Below are 17,085 nucleotides of genomic sequence, written 5' to 3' on the forward strand. Positions count from 1 at the left end.
CAAAAAGCTAAACTGGGGCCAGGACCTTCTGAACAGCACAATGGGGTCCTGATCCCTGCTTTGAATCTCTAGGTGCTCCCATGGTGCAGATAAGAGTGGGAGCCTATTAATTAACAGGTCATGGGAGTAAGCCCAGAATGCAGAGAAGAGCAGGCGGAGAGCCTAGATGTGTGTGAGAGAGAACTGATTTTATCGGGGGGGGGGGAGGCAGAAATGATATATGGGCGAGGGTGGGGGATTAGAAGGTGCATGACCCAGAGAAGTAGTAGCCCACATACTTTTCCCTGGGCTAGCAGGATTTGCTCTCAGGAGGGCAGGTGCTAGGAACAATTTTCAAGCCCTGCTTTATGACTCAGTGGGTGGGAGCTTTGATTAGACAGGAGGTCAGACTAGATGATCGCAATGGTCCCTCCTGGCTTTGGAATCTATGAATCACCGGCAGCAGCTGACATTCAAAAAGTGTCTTAGAACTTTATTATATTAAAGGAAAGGCCACAGCTATTTCCAGTATTATCCCAGCTTGGAACAATGAGCAGCCAGATCCCAGGCCTTTGGGAAGGGCTGGGAATGTCCGGGGAGGAGCTCCCCTCTGAGAGCTTATTTCACTGTCATTACCTGTTCTCCCCATGCACTCCCAGCAGGCTTGTTTAATGGGTGGCCCCTTTAAATCTGGACAAGACAAGCAGCTGCAGCTCTAAAGTGGCCATTTTGGGTCTGACCGCTGTTGACTGCATCTCTCTCTCCTCCTGCCTGGTGAGTCCCCCTGAGTTCCTACCTCCTGCTCTTTGCGCTGATCATTTCAGCGGGGGTGTCCTGTTGCTCTGGGATGGTGAGTGAAAATGAGTAGATTACTCTTCCCCCGTCGTCTTAAAAATCATCTGTTGGCAACACAATCCTGTGCACATGCTAGTCCCATCACGGTAGCGTTGCTATAACTAAAATAATCTCTTCATTGCCAGTGTATCTCTCAGTGCAGATGCTTTTTATTTGTGTTTCTCTCAAGTTGGCTAAGTAAGTCACTTTCATTTTCGCATTGTCAGTGGGGCAATGTTATCATTTCTGGCCCTGCAGGGAGAGGCTTAGTTCTTTAAAGACAGACTGGTCTCATCCTTGGGGCACTGGGCCAAGAGCCGGGCCACCGGAGTGCTGTCACTAAGCCGGTATATGAGTGGGGAGTGCCCTATCCACCAGGCTATAAGGTATTCTGATCTCCGTCTTCGCTGGTGAAGCTGATCCACTTGGTATAAATACTGTACTTAACTATTCATGGAAGCAAAGAGAGAGGGACTGACTCTCTGGCCGTTGATTAAGACCTTCCCCTGGGAGGCAGCAGATGTGGATTCATACCCCTCCTCTGAATCAGGCAGAGAGAAGATTTGAATCTACATCTCCAACCTCCCAGCCTTAAACACCAGACTACAGAGTTGTATGCAGAGCTCTGTGTAAGCTCTATGTTGATGGGAGGGCTTCTCCCGTTGGCAAAGCAACCGCCTCTTGGGGAAGCGGATTAACTGTGCTTCTCCCCTCGGTGTAGTCACGTCTTCACTAAAGTGCTTCAGCAGCGCAAGCCCCTAGCTGCAGCAGAAAAGAGGCGCTGAATAATCTTTGGCATAGCTTCTGCAGTATCACACTCTTTGCTTGACTTCTCTGCCCTGTCATTTTCCTAGTCATTTTGGCTGTGCCATGAGGCTATCGGAGCTGATAAAAGACAACGCTGACCCTTTGCCAACCTGTAGAGGATGTGTGTGTTGCTCCGATTCCTTCAAGAACAGCTTAAAGTGCTGGTGGCTTGGGCAGTTTACCATCTCTCAGAATAGCCTTTGCGAATATAGTGATAACACTTCAGTGAATGTCCCGTGAGATTTATATAACCAATACGTTTTAGGAGCAGGATGAGTGATCTTGACTAGGAAGGCTGTACAAAGCATTGGAGAATCAATAACTCACCTAACAAGTTAATGCAAAGGCTCTGTCTTCCTCTAAATTGATTGTTTTTACAGTCTCTTTCCTTTCTTCTGACAGAAGTTGTGTTAAGGCCCAGCACCATCTTTATCCACATACAGATCATTGATCCAAACTAGTGTGTTTTGTGGTCTTTCTCCTACCTCCGTCCTCACCGCCATCCCCGGTCATGCATATTGGCATACATATGCACACTGCTCCCTGGGATCTGTGTCTACGAATTTGTCATACCCCCACACGCGCACAGGAAATTCTGATACTTCTGTAATTTCTGAAAGTTGTTTTCATGCCAGATTGGAACAAAAAAAGTCATTTTTTTCATGGAATAGAAATTCCAAAAAAATGTTTGGTTTGGAAACGTCAGAATGACCATGTCAAAATGTTTTGTTTTGATATTGAAGCACTTTGATAATGGCAAAACATTATAATAGAATATAAAATATTAAGTGTACTATATAAATATAATATCGTAAAGAGTAAAATGGTGTCCTCCATGGGGCAAAAGTGCCAAAACACCATTCCGGTTCCACCACACCTTTGGACTCAGGAGAAGTAGTTTCAGTTCTTGGCTCTGCTACTGACTTTCTTGTTTGACCGTGGGCAAGTCACTTAACCTTTCTATGCCTCTGTTCACCCTTCTGTAAAATGGGATCAATAATCCTTCCATTCTTCCACCTTTGTCTATTTAAATTGTAAATTCTTTGAGACAGGCTGGTTTTTACTATGTGTGTTTACAATGCTTAACACAATGGGACCTTAAACTTGATCAGGGGACCCCAGTGCTTCTGTGATACGAATAATTAATATGTGATGTTTGTGAGGCACTGAAATTACTCTGGCAGTGATGGCTGTGAAAATGCTATCCATCAATAAATAAAGTAACTAGAGCTGGTAGACAATTGGAATTTCCGTCCCTCTAGAAATTCTGATATTTCAAAATTTGTTTTCATCTCAAATCATGATGAAAAGTCAAAAAACTGTCATTTTTGGTAGAGCAGGAAGTCCTGATGAATTTCAGTTCAGAAAGGTCAAAATGGTCTGTTCCTCATTTCGGATCCAAACAAAACATTTTCAAATTCCTGCATCAAAATATTTCAGTTTGTTGAACTGAATGTAGCCAACAAATGCTCCAAAACGTCTGTTAATGCTCATGCTCCAATACGTCTGTTAGTCTATAAGGTGCCACAGGACTCTTTGCTGCTTTTACAGATCCAGACTAACACGGCTACCCCTCTGATACTTGTAGCCATTTTGTTTCAGGTCAGTTCAATATTAATCTGCGTCCTCATGAGTTGCTGTGGTGCCTCATGGGAATTGTAGTTCAAGTGCCCACATTCGGGTACATGGCTGGGCTCTCCAAGTGGACAAGAAAATTTCCACCCAGCTCAGTCCTTATTTCTTTTGAAGTTGATGGGAGTGTGCCTGAGTTAGGCAAAACTTGGGCTTCAAGGGGCTGCATGGGAGTTTTGACTGTGGGCTTGAAGAGAGAGAAATTGACCAGCATAACTATAGCGGAATAAGTAGTTCCACTATAGCTATGTCAGGATAACGCCCTGTGTCTCCATGACACTCTATTCCAGCAAAAAAAGGGGCTTTATTCTGGAAGAGCATCTCCACATGGGGGGATGTTCCAGCACAGCTCTAGAAGAATAGCTTATTCTGCTACAGTTATGCCACTTTTCTCAGTCTGTCTATGCAGAGGAATTAAGAGTGCAGGGTAAGGTCCAGAGAAAGAAAACACAGCATGCAGGGCAGGGCAGGGCATGAAAGCTAACACCACCTTGACATAAGCTGTACAACAGCATCTCTTGACTCAGCACTTCCTGTCCCTCCTTGTATCAAGCTTTCGTTTTGGAAGAAAGACCCATAGGGAGATCAATCAAGTAACATAATAAAATGCTGAAGTGATTTAATAGTACCTATTTCCCATTAAATCAAGACATAATAAATTGTATTTTTTTTAAACCCGTATACATTATTTAATTTGTTTGAGTTTGAGCATGTTTAGGAAGATGTATAAATCTGAAGGCATTTAGTAAGCCGGGGTGCAATTTATCAAAGGTTATAAAGTTTTTAAATCTACAACTGTTTGACATTACTAAAGAATTATTAATTAATGTGTAACGTTAAATACTGTTAAAGCCCATGTTGTATTTATGAACTATCTTTGCTCTTCATTAAATATGCACATTGGGTAATAAATCTTTAAAGTTCCGTAGATCTTTTTTTAAAGAGAGAGGTGTGGAGGAAGCAAACCAAACTTTCCACAGCGCTTAGGATGGGGAAGTTCTCAGCTCAATCCAAATGTGTGTCTATTGCTGGGAACATTCATAGTGCTCACTTGTACGAAGGCTTATAACCAAGCGCAAGGCTGATTTCTGTAATTCCTTTGATTATTTTAGAAGGGCCCAAGTCAGCTGGGGGTCCCCTTGTGGTGGGTGTTGTACACATACTAGTGAGAGAGAGTCTCTGCCCCAAACAGCGAGAGGGAAAACAGAAGCTACTTGCCTAGGTCAAGGGTCGGCAACCTTTCAGAAGTGCTGTGCCGAGTCTTCATTTATTCACTCTGATTTAAGGTTTCACGGGCCAGTCATACATTTTAACATTTTTAGAAGGTATCTTTCTATAAGTCTATAATATAACTAAACTGTTGTATGTAAAGTAAATAAGGTTTTTAAAATGTTTAAGAAGCTTCATTTAAAATTAAATTAAAATGCAGAGCCCACCCCCGGACTGGTGGCCAGGATCTGGGCAGTGTGAGTGCCACTGAAAATCAGCTTGCGTGCCGCCTTTGGCACCCATGGCCATAGGTTATACTGTAGCAGAGACAGGCATAGAACTGTCATCTCCAGATTTCCAGTGAAGTGGCTTATCCACTAGGCCACACTGGGGTTGCTAAAGCCTATGGCCTTCATCAGGCAAAGCCCTTAAGCATGGTTATGCTCATTGGAATCAATGGGATGTTCACTTGCTTAAAGTTATGCAGGTGCTTCCATGCTTTGCTGGCTCAAGGCCGACGTTTGGCACCTAAGGCTGTGTCTATACTATGGAGACTATATTGGCATAGCTACGTTGATATAGCCCCGTTGTGTAGGTGCAGCCTGAAGCAACAGATGATCTGTGTTGTACATCACCCCTCCACCAGATCTTTCTTTTAGCTCTGGAGGTCCCTGGTTCAGTCCCCAGTGTGTCAGCTAAGAGGGCAGCCATCACAGGTCTAAGATTGGGCCCACAGCTTGCAGCATAGCCAATCTCTGGACAGAAGGTTCCAACTACAAGTAGGGTCTCTGGGCTTTGCATAGGGATGTAGATATCTGTGATGGAGAGGTCCACTACCACCATCAGACCAAAGACTGTGCAATGATCCCTGCAATGTGAGGGCAGTGATTATGTTTTTGTTTCCCCTGTGAGGTAATTTTGTGTAAAATATATATATATATAGAGAGAGAGAGAGAGAGAGGTACACAATGCACATAATCTTTTATGTTGACTGGAGTTCCTGGCCTGAGCTCTGTCAGGGTGTGGTAAGCCATCTTGTTTTGGGTTACATGGTCCCTTAACAGATGGGTTTAGCCAAATTTGACCCTGAGGTGGAAAAATGGGTTCTTCCAAGCATGCCCTTCCCCCACCACCCATGGAGTTCTCATTGTTGTTGTTTTTCTCCTTCACCTTTGTTATAATTGGAGGGGGATGAGACTGGTTAGCATCAGGCTGTTCACCTAAAGAGTTTCTGTCCACAATACAGTAGAACAAAGTTGGATTTTAAATCCCTTTATTATTATTTCTGTTACAATAGCACCAGAGCCCCAGTGTCCATATGCACACTAAGAGACAGGTCCTGCCTTGAAGAGCTTACAGTCTAAGGGCCTATTAACCCTCCGGGCACAGCAGTGGCACAGCTGCAGTGCCATAGTGTAGACTCTTTCCTGCATCGACAGAAGGGGTTTTCAGGTAATCCACCTCCCTGAATAGCGGCAGCTGCACTGATAGAAGAATACTTCTGTTGACCTAGCTGCATCTACCCTGGGGCGGGGTGGAAAGGTAAGTCAGCCTAATTGTGACGCTCAGGGGTGTGAATTTTTCATAACCCCTGAATGACACAGCTCGGTTGATCTAAATTTTAATTGTGTACCTGGGCTCAGTAGACAAGCCCAGACCAACAAGGGGTCGTTGTCTCTATGTTACAGAAGGGGAAATGAGAGGCAGATAGATTAAACAACCTGCCCAAGGTTATACACTCAATTTGTGGTATAGTCAGGAACCGAACTTTGATCTCCTAAGTTTCTCAGCCCTTGTCTTAATCACCTCACCAACCTTCGTAGCAGTCAGGAAAGCCTAGAGAAAGGCAAGCCAAGATGGGTAGCCCTAGTGGAGTTCAGGTGCCTTCTTTCATACAGTGTCTCTGGACAAATTGTCTGCACAGCATGTTTTCTGTCTTCAGATGCACAAACTTAGCTGCCTCCCAAGAGGTTATTTCCTATGCTTCTGATGTGACCGGTGTGCTACCGGTTATAATAGTAACTGTGTGAAAACTTCTCAAGCTACAAGTCTGCCTTCTGTTCAGTTCTGGCCACCTGCTTACCAGAAACATCTCGATACAAAGGGAAGTTTGGAGAGGAGCTGCAAAAGGGCAGAAGGCCTTGATTTGGGAGAAGAGATTAAAAGGAACTGGAAAGCTTCAGATGTGGGTGCCTAGAGGTAGACACCTAAATAAGATGCCTTTTCAGGGGTACTGAGCCCCCACCAGTGGGGCTGGCTGTTCCCGGATCCATGGGTGCCCAGCAACTCAGAAAATCAAACTCGTTGCGTAAGTGTCTCCCTATGGACCGAGGTGGCTACCTTTGAGCAGCCTCGCGTGGAAATGGCACCCAGCTCTGCTGGGCCCTGTGATGGGGAGTTTAAACCCCACACGGGAACTGACCGAGTTCCGGAGCAGTTCCGGGCCCAGGTGACTCTGCCTTGCCCTGCCAGCCGGAGGAGGAGCCAGACAGCTCGGAAGGGGAGGTGGGGGCAGAGAGGAGAGGAGCACAGATCTGTTTCAGGAGCTCCTGAGTAAGGGCCCAGCAACAGTCCTGGCTGCTGGGGAGAAATCAGCCAGCAGCAGCTACGCCAGGGCCTAGAGAAGGGACCAGCCTTTCTGTGGGACGAGGGAACCCTTCGCTCTAACTGCTGGTGGAGCATTTGTGGGGGATTTGACCGTCCCCTGGACTGGGAGGGTGAGTGGTAGGAAGTGGCCCAGGGAGGCAGCCCTAAAGCACTCCAGGCCGTTGGCTGTTGTTGCCTCTTGTAGGGCCTTGGTCAGAGCCTGACGGAAAGGGAGGGCCCAGGCTCCCCTTTCACGATGGGGGCACAACCCTCTTCCCCCGCCCCCCTTAGAGACAAGGAGAAGCTAGTGACAGAGGATGTGGAGAAAGCTAGTGTACTCAATGCTTTTTTTGCCTATGTCTTCACAGACAAGGTCAGCTCCCAGACAGCTGCACTCTGCAGCACGGTATGGGGAGGAGGTGACCAGCTCTCTGTGGAGAAAGAAGTAGTTCGGGGCTATTTAGGAAAGCTGGACGAGCACAAGTCCATGGGGCCGGATGCGCTGCATCCGAGGGTGCTAAAGGAGTTGGCCGATGAGATTGCAGAGCCATTGGCCATTATCTTTGAAAAATCTTGGTGATCGGGGGAGGTCCCGGATGACTGGAAAAAAGCTAATGTAGTGCCCATCTTTAAAAAAGGGAAGAAGGAAGATCCAGGGAACTACAGGCCAGTCAGTCTCACCTCAGTCCCTGGAAAAATCATGGAACAGGTCCTCAAGGAATCAATCCTGAACCACTTAAAGGAGGGGAAAGTGATCAGGAACAGTCAGCATGGATTCACCAAGGGCAAGTCATGCCTCACTAACCTAATTGCCTTCTATGACAAGATAACCGGCTCTGTGGATGAGGGGAAAGCAGTGGATGTACTATTTCTGGACGTTAGCAAAGCTTTTGATACAGTCTCCCACACTATTCTTGCCAGCAAGTTAAAGAAGTCTGGGCTGGATGAATGGACGGTAAGGTGGATAGAAAACTGGCTAGATGGTCGGGCTCAACAGGTAGTGATCAATGGTTCCATGTCTAGTTGGCAGCCGGTATCAAGTGGAGTGCCCCAAGGGTCGGTGCTGGGGCCGGTTTTGTTCAATATCTTCATTAATGATCTGGAGGATGGTGTGGACTGCACCCTTAGCAAGTTTGCAGATGACACTAAACTGGGAGGAGTGGTTGATACGCTGGAGGGTAGGGATAGGATACAGAGGGACCTAGACAAATTAGAGGATTGGGCCAAAAGAAATATGATGAGGTTCAACAAGGACAAGTGCAGAGTCCTGCACTTAGGACGGAAGAATCCCATGCACTGCTACAGACTAGGGACCAAATGGCTGGGTAGCAGTTCTGCAGAAAAGGACCTAGGGGTTACGGTGGACGAAAAGCTGAATATGAGTCAACAGTGTGCCCTTGTTGCCAAGAAGGCTAATGGCATTTTGGGTTGTATAAGTAGGGGCATTTCCAGCAGATCAAGGGATGTGATCATTCCCCTCTACTCAGCACTGGTGAGGCCTCATTTGGAGTACTGTGTCCAGTTTTGGGCCCCACACTACAAGAAGGATGTGGATAAATTGGAGAGAGTCCAGCGGAGGGCAACAAAAATGATTAGGGGGCTGGAGCACATGACTTATGAGGAGAGGCTGAGGGAACTGGGATTGTTTAGTCTGCAGAAGAGAAGAATGAGGGGGGATTTGATAGCTGCTTTCAACTACCTGAAAGGAGGTTCCAAAGAGGATGGATCTAGACTGTTCTCAGTGGTAGAAGATGACAGAACAAGGAGTAATGGTCTCAAGTTGCAGAGGGGGAGGTTTAGGTTGGATATTAGGAAAAACTTTTTCACTAGTAGGGTGGTGAAGAACTGGAATGGGTTACCTAGGGAGGTAGTGGAATCTCCTTCCTTAGAGGTTTTTAAGGTCAGGCTTGACAAAGCCCTGGCTGGGATGATTTAGTTGGGTTTGGTCCTGCATTGAGCAGGGGGTTGGACTAGATACCTCCTGAGGTCCCTTCCAACCCTGAGATTCTATGATTATAAGCCTGAGGCAGGGCACACCACCCACAGGGGGCCCAGGTGTGGGCTGAACACCCTTTCTCTGGCGGCAGCATTGGACTCTCTATATTTTGCTAAACTCTATAAGGGTGTGAACACAATTGGTGACATGGCCGGAGGGCCAAGTTGCTACCTACCAGGAAGGAGGCTGCCACAGTGTTGGAGTGATTGCTCCTGAGGCATGCCGGACATGGGGGAGAGCAGGGATCCAGAGACCTAACCACTAGGAAGCACCACTGATAAGCCCAGCCCTGTCGTAGACTCCCAGGCAGGCTGGGATCTCCACACGGCTAATGGCCATTTCCTCTTCCCCTATCAGCCAGCTCCATGGTGACTAGCCCTGGCTCGCTTTGAGCTGCCTCAGAACCACTCACCAGGAGGAGCAGGCAGAGTGACAACAAGCCGGGTCAGCTCTTTACCCTTCACAATCCCCAGGCGATGGAGGTGGGGCCAGCGCCATGGAGACTTTCTTTTCTTCTTCCAACCCCCTGACCCCTCTCCCTGTGTAGCAGGGGCTAGAGGAAAGAGCAGATGCTGCCGCAGAAGCCATGGTCCCTCACCTTTGCTGCCCGGCCCCAGATACACTCAAACTGATCCCCCTCCTTGTGTGTGAGCGGAGGGGATGTTGGGTTCTCAAACTTTTTTTTTGCTGGGCCCACCTTTCAGGCTGTGGCAACACCCCCCCAGGGTTACCCCACTGCCAGGGGAAGGGAGAGCAGGGCTACAGCTCTCTGGTTGCCTAGCTCTGAAGGCAGCGCCGCCGCCAGCAGCAGCACAAAAGGGTGGCATGGTATGGTATTGCCACCCTTACTTCTGCACTGCTGCTGGCACGGCGCCACCTTCAGATCTGAGTGCCCGGCCAACAGCCACTGCTCTCACGACCCCCCCTACAATAGCCATGCCAACCCCCTTTTGGGTTGGAATCCCCAGCTTAAGAAACATTGTCTTTGAGGATCTGGGCCTAAAATCCTACTCTAGGGAGCAGGAGGCAGATAGATAATATAATTATTGCATTAGCACTTGGAGGCCCCAATCAGGATCCGAGCCCCATTATACTAGGGCTGTATGTAACCCACATGTATCTTTCCCCTTCTCTGGGTTTTCTAACCCTGTCATTCTGCTGTCATTAGCTACATCCCGATTTGCAAGATGCTGAAAATACCACTTAGATTCATGAGAGCTAAACAGCAGCTCCGGCCCACACCACAAGTCCAACATTCAGATCTGGGGTGTTGGGATCCTCTTGAGCTGGGTTTTATTAGTAATTAGATCAAAGAGCATGAGATCATAGTTACTTGTAACATATTGATTGGTTCCCCACAGCCATCTCCCTTTGTGCAATATATCATGAATGGTGAAGAGACTGAGTAAATGTAATAAACACGTGTGTGGTTTGCCAGCACAGCATGTTTTCACTACATCTCCCCCTTTTTGTTTTTAAGCAATTTGCAGGCATAATGAATGCTCTGTTTTGTATTAAGTCGTTGCCAAGGGCAGCCGTGGACAAATAGGCTAATAAGTGAAGGAATACACTGTAATATGCAGCAACAAACTATTAATCCTGCAGCTATAACAATAACATATGCAAACATTTGCTTTAGCCAGGATAGGTCTGGCAGCCATCCAGTAAGCCAGTCCCAGAATCCTGAAACCAACATCCATAGTAACTTCTTTTGTTAAATTATGTAGTTTTACAATTTGGTTGTCCACTGCTTTTTCATTATTGCCATAATGATGTTGCATTAAAAGATAATCTATGGCCGCTTGTTTTGCAAAAGTCCATGTCTTAATTCGCCCTGTTCCTCATTTAACAAGGCTAGAGCTTTAGAAGTTGTATTTAAGGCAAGACAGCATGGAGTTTCATGACTGATGTTGGCTGGAATGTAGTTTCATACATATATGATATATTAACCATACTTGAGCAATTGAAGTTCTTGAAGTCTTTGGGAATTGAATACAAGTCTTTTGGTACAATTAACCATTCTAGCACAACTAACATTAAAACTAGCAAAATTATAAAACCATGTATCATTGTTGATGTCTTTGGGATTATGGCATACTGGTATTAGGCAAGATCCTAAATACCTCCCATATATTAAGATGAACCCCCAGTCACTATCGGGCCCTTCCGTAGGGACAGTAGTTAAACTTTTTCCAACAGTTGTTCAGCCTGATTAGCTAGGTTCTTTACTTGGCCCCATGTGACAGGTGCAGTCACTTTTCCTTGTTCATCATATAAGTGTATGTTGAAGTCAGGGATGGGGTTGCTCAACCTGATGCCACGCCATCCCCCAGGTGATTAGTGGCACAAAAATTGAGAATTGAAAGGTAATAGATTTAAATGATTGAGTGTAAACAGTACTTGAGCCAGCCATTCTTCCTTTTCTGTCAGGCTGCTGCCATCGCTGAAGAGCAATAGGCTGGGCCGTTGTCAGTTTTAAAGCTGATGGCTTTCCCATCACTGCAAAGGATGAGGTGATTACAGACATGTATATCCAGAATAAGTGTCTATGACTACATGCAAATAGGACCAGGGAGCTAATGGTGGATTTACCCGATAGCAGGTCCTGCGAGGTTTCCAGTACACTCAGGGCACTGCTGAATAATGCATCAGATAGCGGTATGGAAAATTGCTTGGCCAATGCCCTAGCATTTTGGTGATGTAAGGAGTGACTTTCCATAGGAGAACAGGGAAAGCCTTTAAGGTGTTATCAGCATAGGCATTGCCTTGCGAGATTTCTCCGGGAAAGGCTGATGACTTCTAACATGTGCAATAAAAATAGATGAATATCAGTTGTAGGGAAAGAAATAAACCAAGCAAATTATTATCCAAAGATGCAGTAACACAACTAGAAGCAATATTACTAACAACATTTGCAGCATACAAACTGTCTGTTATGAGGTTAACCGTTGATCAGAAAATGTGTTAAAGGCATTTCCACTGGTCATTGTTCTTAATACTTTCAGTGGAATATGCTGAGCAATTTGGAGACGAGGATCCTTGGGAGTATGGTGACCCAACATAATTGGCTAGGGCTATTTGCACCTCCTCCGAGTGCATACATGCAACTTCCCAGGTGGCGATGGGGATGGGGATAATAATGTTTACTAAATCCATGGCAAACAAGTTTAGTGTTAGTGATTAATTGAGCAAACATTCCAGACAATGGGACGAGTGTGTTTTTGTGTGTGTGTGGTAAATACATCCACTGAGGATAAATTCTCTCTCACTTGTATGTTGAAGTAATGCCCCATGAATTGCTTAGTGTCCCCAAGAATGATTAAGGACGGGGCACGTCAGGTACTGCTCTATCTACCCATCTGTCTGCCATGGCCTTATGCACTACCTCCTGTTGTTCGTTTGTTAGTGATATTATGTCTTTGCTTTCCTAATTTTAGGGCATTAAACAGTGGAGTTAGCATAGATGTGGGAATCTTGTCTTATCCAGTTTATGGATCCCAGAATTTGCTGTAGTACTACATATGTTAATTTTTTGGCAAGGTAAGTTTTGGAAGTATGGGCATGGAGTATGCTGTAAGCATTTTATGACCTAAATATTGAAAAGGTTAGACCCGATTGACTTAAGATATCAGTTAACTCACTTTTCCATGTGGTTTAAGATATCATCCATATAATGGTATACAAGTAGCTGTTTGAACTTATTTCTGAAAGGCTGAAGAGCAGTATTAACAAAATACTGACACATGGTAGGGCTATTTAACATGCCCTCAATGATAACGTGTTGTGGGTTGGGCGTTGTTCAGGACTGGCACTGTGAATGCAAGAAACAATCCTTTAAATCAATTATTGCTACCTGGTAGTCATAAGGGATTAAATTTGGATTGGGAGGCCACACTGCAGGTTCTAGTATTTTATTAATTTCCATTTTCCTGATTTTTCTTAATTACAAAAACAGGAGTATTGTACGGGCTTGTAGTATGCTCAATGTGTCCATCTTTTAATTGTTGCTCAACTAATTGCTGCAAAGCTTCTAATTTGTCTTTAGGTAATGGCCATTGTTCTACCCAGACTGGTTTATCAGTTTTCCACTGTAACGGAAGAGCCTGAGGCTTACTCATCTTCCAAAACCAGTTTTGCCCCTATCTGTTCTAACAAATCTCTTCCCCAAATGTTAAACTGTAAAGGCAATATGCAGGGTTGAATATATGCTATTATGGGGCCTTGTTGAGCTCTTTTTAGATGCCTGGCTTCCTTATCTCAGAGGGCCATTTAGGTTCCCAATCCTTTTCAGCTATGACAGAAACATCCGCCCCTGTGTCCAACAAACCGGTCAGCCACTTACCTTGGAGGTTATACTTACGTTGAGGTTTGTGCAGGGATATTCGCCGCCACCTGTGGGTGAAAGGAAGAGTCGCTGTCGCCTTCAGTACGGGTTGATCCAAAGCCTCCATGGCAACAGTATCATTTGTGCCCAGAGTCCCCCGTCTTAAAGTAAAAGGCAGGTGACTCCAATACTGAACATATATTTTTCCCTGATAATCAGCATCAATCACTCCTGGAACTACCATAATTCCTTGTTTACTTGCTGATGACCCTTCAGGAAGGGGCCCTTTAGTGAGTAGGCATTAAAAGAACTTTTTTCTTCTTGATTATACAAGTCTATTCCAGCACTGCTGATCGACATTGATTTGCCCAATGATACCCCTTGTTGCATTTAGGACATTTTTCCTACACTGGCTTTTAAAGTGTCCCGGTTTTTGCAATTAAAACAATTTCCTGCTGGTTTATTACCTTGTCTTATAGTATAGATTGCAGTACCTTCTTGCAATCAGCATTAGCTTGCTCATAGGCCAGTCGCTGTAAAAGCTCTGTCTGTGCCTGGTGGCTGTGAAAGACCTAGTCGGTTTCCCACTTACGGAACCCTTCTGAAAGCTCTCATAACACTAAGTTTAGTACGAATATATGCATCTGGGTCTAACCCAACTGTCCCTCTATAGTGCTAAATTGGCCTGCTCCATAAATCTGGTCAGGCGTGGCAGCTCAGCAGCTAACCTAAACTCACTGTCCCACACCAATAAGTCTTTCCAATCTTGTGGAGCCATAATGTAGCCATTTCCAATTCCTTCTAAGATGCCTGCCACGAAATTAGACCTAATGCCTGTCTCCGTGATAGCTGCATCGACTCCTGCCGCTATAGGCATAAACATGGCAACTCCCTTCCCACTGATGTTCTTCCTCAGGCTGATCAGTTCCTTTATCAGCAGGTGCTGTACTGCTGCTCTCGGTCTCAAAGAGCTGTGTTCCTATCGGCATTGACATTCTATTTCCAATGAGCTTAAATAATTCTTAGCATGAGCCTTTTGTGGCACTGATAAATCGCTCCCCATACTCACGAGTGGCTGTTTGTGCACCTAGACTATTCCAGTCGGATGAGCAGAGTCAAGAGGTTTGTTACTCTTGAGCTGGGTTTTATTAGTAATTAGATCAAAGAGCATGAGATCATAGTTACTTGTAACATATTGATTGGTTCCCCCACAGCCATCTCCCTTTGTGCAATATATCATGAATGGTGAAGAGACTACGTGAGCTATTAGAGAGGCTAATCAATAACCTGAGCATTGCTTTACCTTAAGCCAGGAGTAAATGTAATAAACACGTGTGTGGTTTGCCAGCACAGCATGTTTTCACTACACTGGGGCAGTTTCAAATGTAAACAGTATCAGAGGGGTAGCCGTGTTAGTCTGGTTCTGTAGAAGCAGCAAAGAATCCTGTGGCACCTTATAGACTAACAGATGTTTTGCAGCATTAACAAATGTAAACAGCGTGCTTGTTAAGGGGCCAGATTGACAGCCCTGGAGACTGCAGTCCTCTCTTCATCCACAGAGCCGGTGTAGCCTGGGCAATGGCAGGAGAGATTTCTTCTCCAAACACGCTGCAACCAATGTGCCTCTGCCAGGACCAGGAGAGACCACTTCTAGGGATAAGCAGTTAGTTCGGTCTCCATGCTCAGCCGCTCCTGAGCAGGTTGGCCAGCTGGGAGGCTGACTTTTTGGATATGGACTAGGAATTTAATTGAGATCACCAGCTCATTTCATATAGACTGCAGAGCAGCCAGGATAACGTTCAGATCCCTGCCAATCACAGGGGAAAGGCTGAGAGTTTCCTGAAACACAGGTATTGTGGAGGAAAGAGGCTAAGGAGGGTCTTTCTGTGAAGACACAGGAGAAGGGGTCAGGCGATCGGAGCTCTGCTACTAGACTCTGTGCAAGCTTAAGGAAGACACTTAGGCCTGGTCTACACTAAGGGCGGGGGTCGAACTAGGGTATGCAAGTCCAGCTACGCAAATAGCGTAGCTGAACTCGAAGTACCCTAGTTCAACCGACTTACCCGTCCAGATGCGGCGGGGTCGAACTCCGTGGCTCCAGGGTCGACTCCGCCACCGCCGTTCGCGGTGGTGGAGTTCCGGAGTCGACCGCAGCGCTTCCGGAGTTCGAACTATCGCATCTAGATCAGACGCGATAGTTCGAACTCCGAGAAGTCGAACTCACCGCGTCGACCCACGCGGTGAGTATGGACCTGCCCTTAGGCTTAGTCTACGCAATGGAGTTTTCCAGCATAGCTATGTGAATTAGGAATGTGAAAAAAGTCCACTGCCTAGCCTTAAGAGTTATGCCAGCAAACCCCGCAATGTAGACGTAACTATGCTGACACAAGCACTGTTGGCAATGTCATTCAGGGAAGTGGCGGTGTTGTGTTGGCAGAAGCACTTCTGCTGGCTTACACTGTGTGTACACCAGGGTATTCTGCAGGGTGGCTATACTGGCAAAGCATTTGTAGTGTAGACAAGCCCTTAAATGCCCTGTGCGTCAGGTTCTCCATGTGTACAATGGACATTCTGATCCCCACCTCCGAGTGGTGTTGCAAGGCTTAATTCCTTAGCATTTGTAAAGCGCTTTGAGATCTGTGGCTGGAAGGTGCTAAAGAAGTCCCAGGCGTTGTTGGTTCTAGTATTTGGCAGGCACAGCCATCAGTTTTCAGAATTGCATGGCAGTTTAGTCATATAACTGGCGTTTGGCCTGGTTTACATACCGGTTTTGTATGGGTGTAACCATTTCAGTGCAGGGTGTGATCTTCCTACCAAAATAGGTTAAATTGGCACAACCCTTAGTGTGGACACAGTTATTCTGGTATACAGGTGCCTTATACCGGTGCCAACTATTATCTTCTTGGCTAAAGGCACCTAAGAGCTGATACATTTATGAAGAGGGCTACATGGCAGGCTTGCCTGTAACAGCAGAGGACTGGACACAAGGACTCAGGATGTCCCTTCCCCTTTGCTATACTAGTGTAAGGCAGTTTTTTACCCGTATGACTGTAGCTATATTATGGGGAGTTGTACCACTTTACCAATTCGGGTAGCGTTTACTCAATCAACTTTACTATGTAGGCATGGCCTTATCCGTAGAGTTGGTGGCTTTTTCCAAATGTCAATGTCATGCTTCCTGAAGAGTGCCAGGCTGACTGGCCTGGAGACAGAAGTCCTTTCTTTGATCACTGGATGGCGACAGCATGGGCAGCACTCCAGGCTTCCCCCATATTACCTAAACAATGTGACTCAATTCTGCTGTGCCCTGGAAAAACTGCCTCTGTAGGCAAGGTGGTGGTGATGATTTATGTTATCGTAGCACCTCGGAGCCCCAGTCCTCGATCGAGCCCCCACTGCGCTATGCACTGGACAGACACAGAACAAAAGAGCCAGGCCCCAACCGATGGATACCAACAGATCAATGAGGGAGTACAAGGAAACAATGAGACCGTATTGGTCAGTGTGCTAGGCTGTAGTCCCAGCATACCAGCTTTCTATTGGGTCAGCTTCCATGGCCCGTTCAGACCTTAGCTTTGCTGCTGACGCTGCCAACAAACGAGATTAATTTGTGGCAATCGTGATGGTGGCTTTTGTGGTGCAGCCACTTGTTCACTAGGAACTGGAGTGAAACCTATCAAAACTTTCTCACATAGGCCTTAGGACAGTCATGAGTAGG

The 17,085-nt window shown here is 46.1% G+C and overlaps 1 protein-coding gene across 2 annotated transcripts in view; it reads left to right on the forward strand.

Moving 5' to 3' along the window:
- Positions 1-542: 542 nt before the first annotated feature.
- The window catches only part of LOC120399959 (XK-related protein 6), a 121,657-nt gene continuing 105,114 nt past the window's right edge, over positions 543-17,085 (forward strand). The window contains exon 1 of one of the 2 annotated variants that reach the window (XM_039528241.1): positions 543-829. The gene's annotated coding sequence lies outside the window, so the exon portion shown is untranslated. The remainder of the gene's footprint in view (positions 830-17,085) is intronic. The other variant, XM_039528242.1, reaches the window with a different exon arrangement.

Source organism: Mauremys reevesii, linkage group 3 (assembly GCF_016161935.1).
Source record: "Mauremys reevesii isolate NIE-2019 linkage group 3, ASM1616193v1, whole genome shotgun sequence".
NCBI classification, from domain to species: Eukaryota; Metazoa; Chordata; order Testudines; family Geoemydidae; genus Mauremys; species Mauremys reevesii.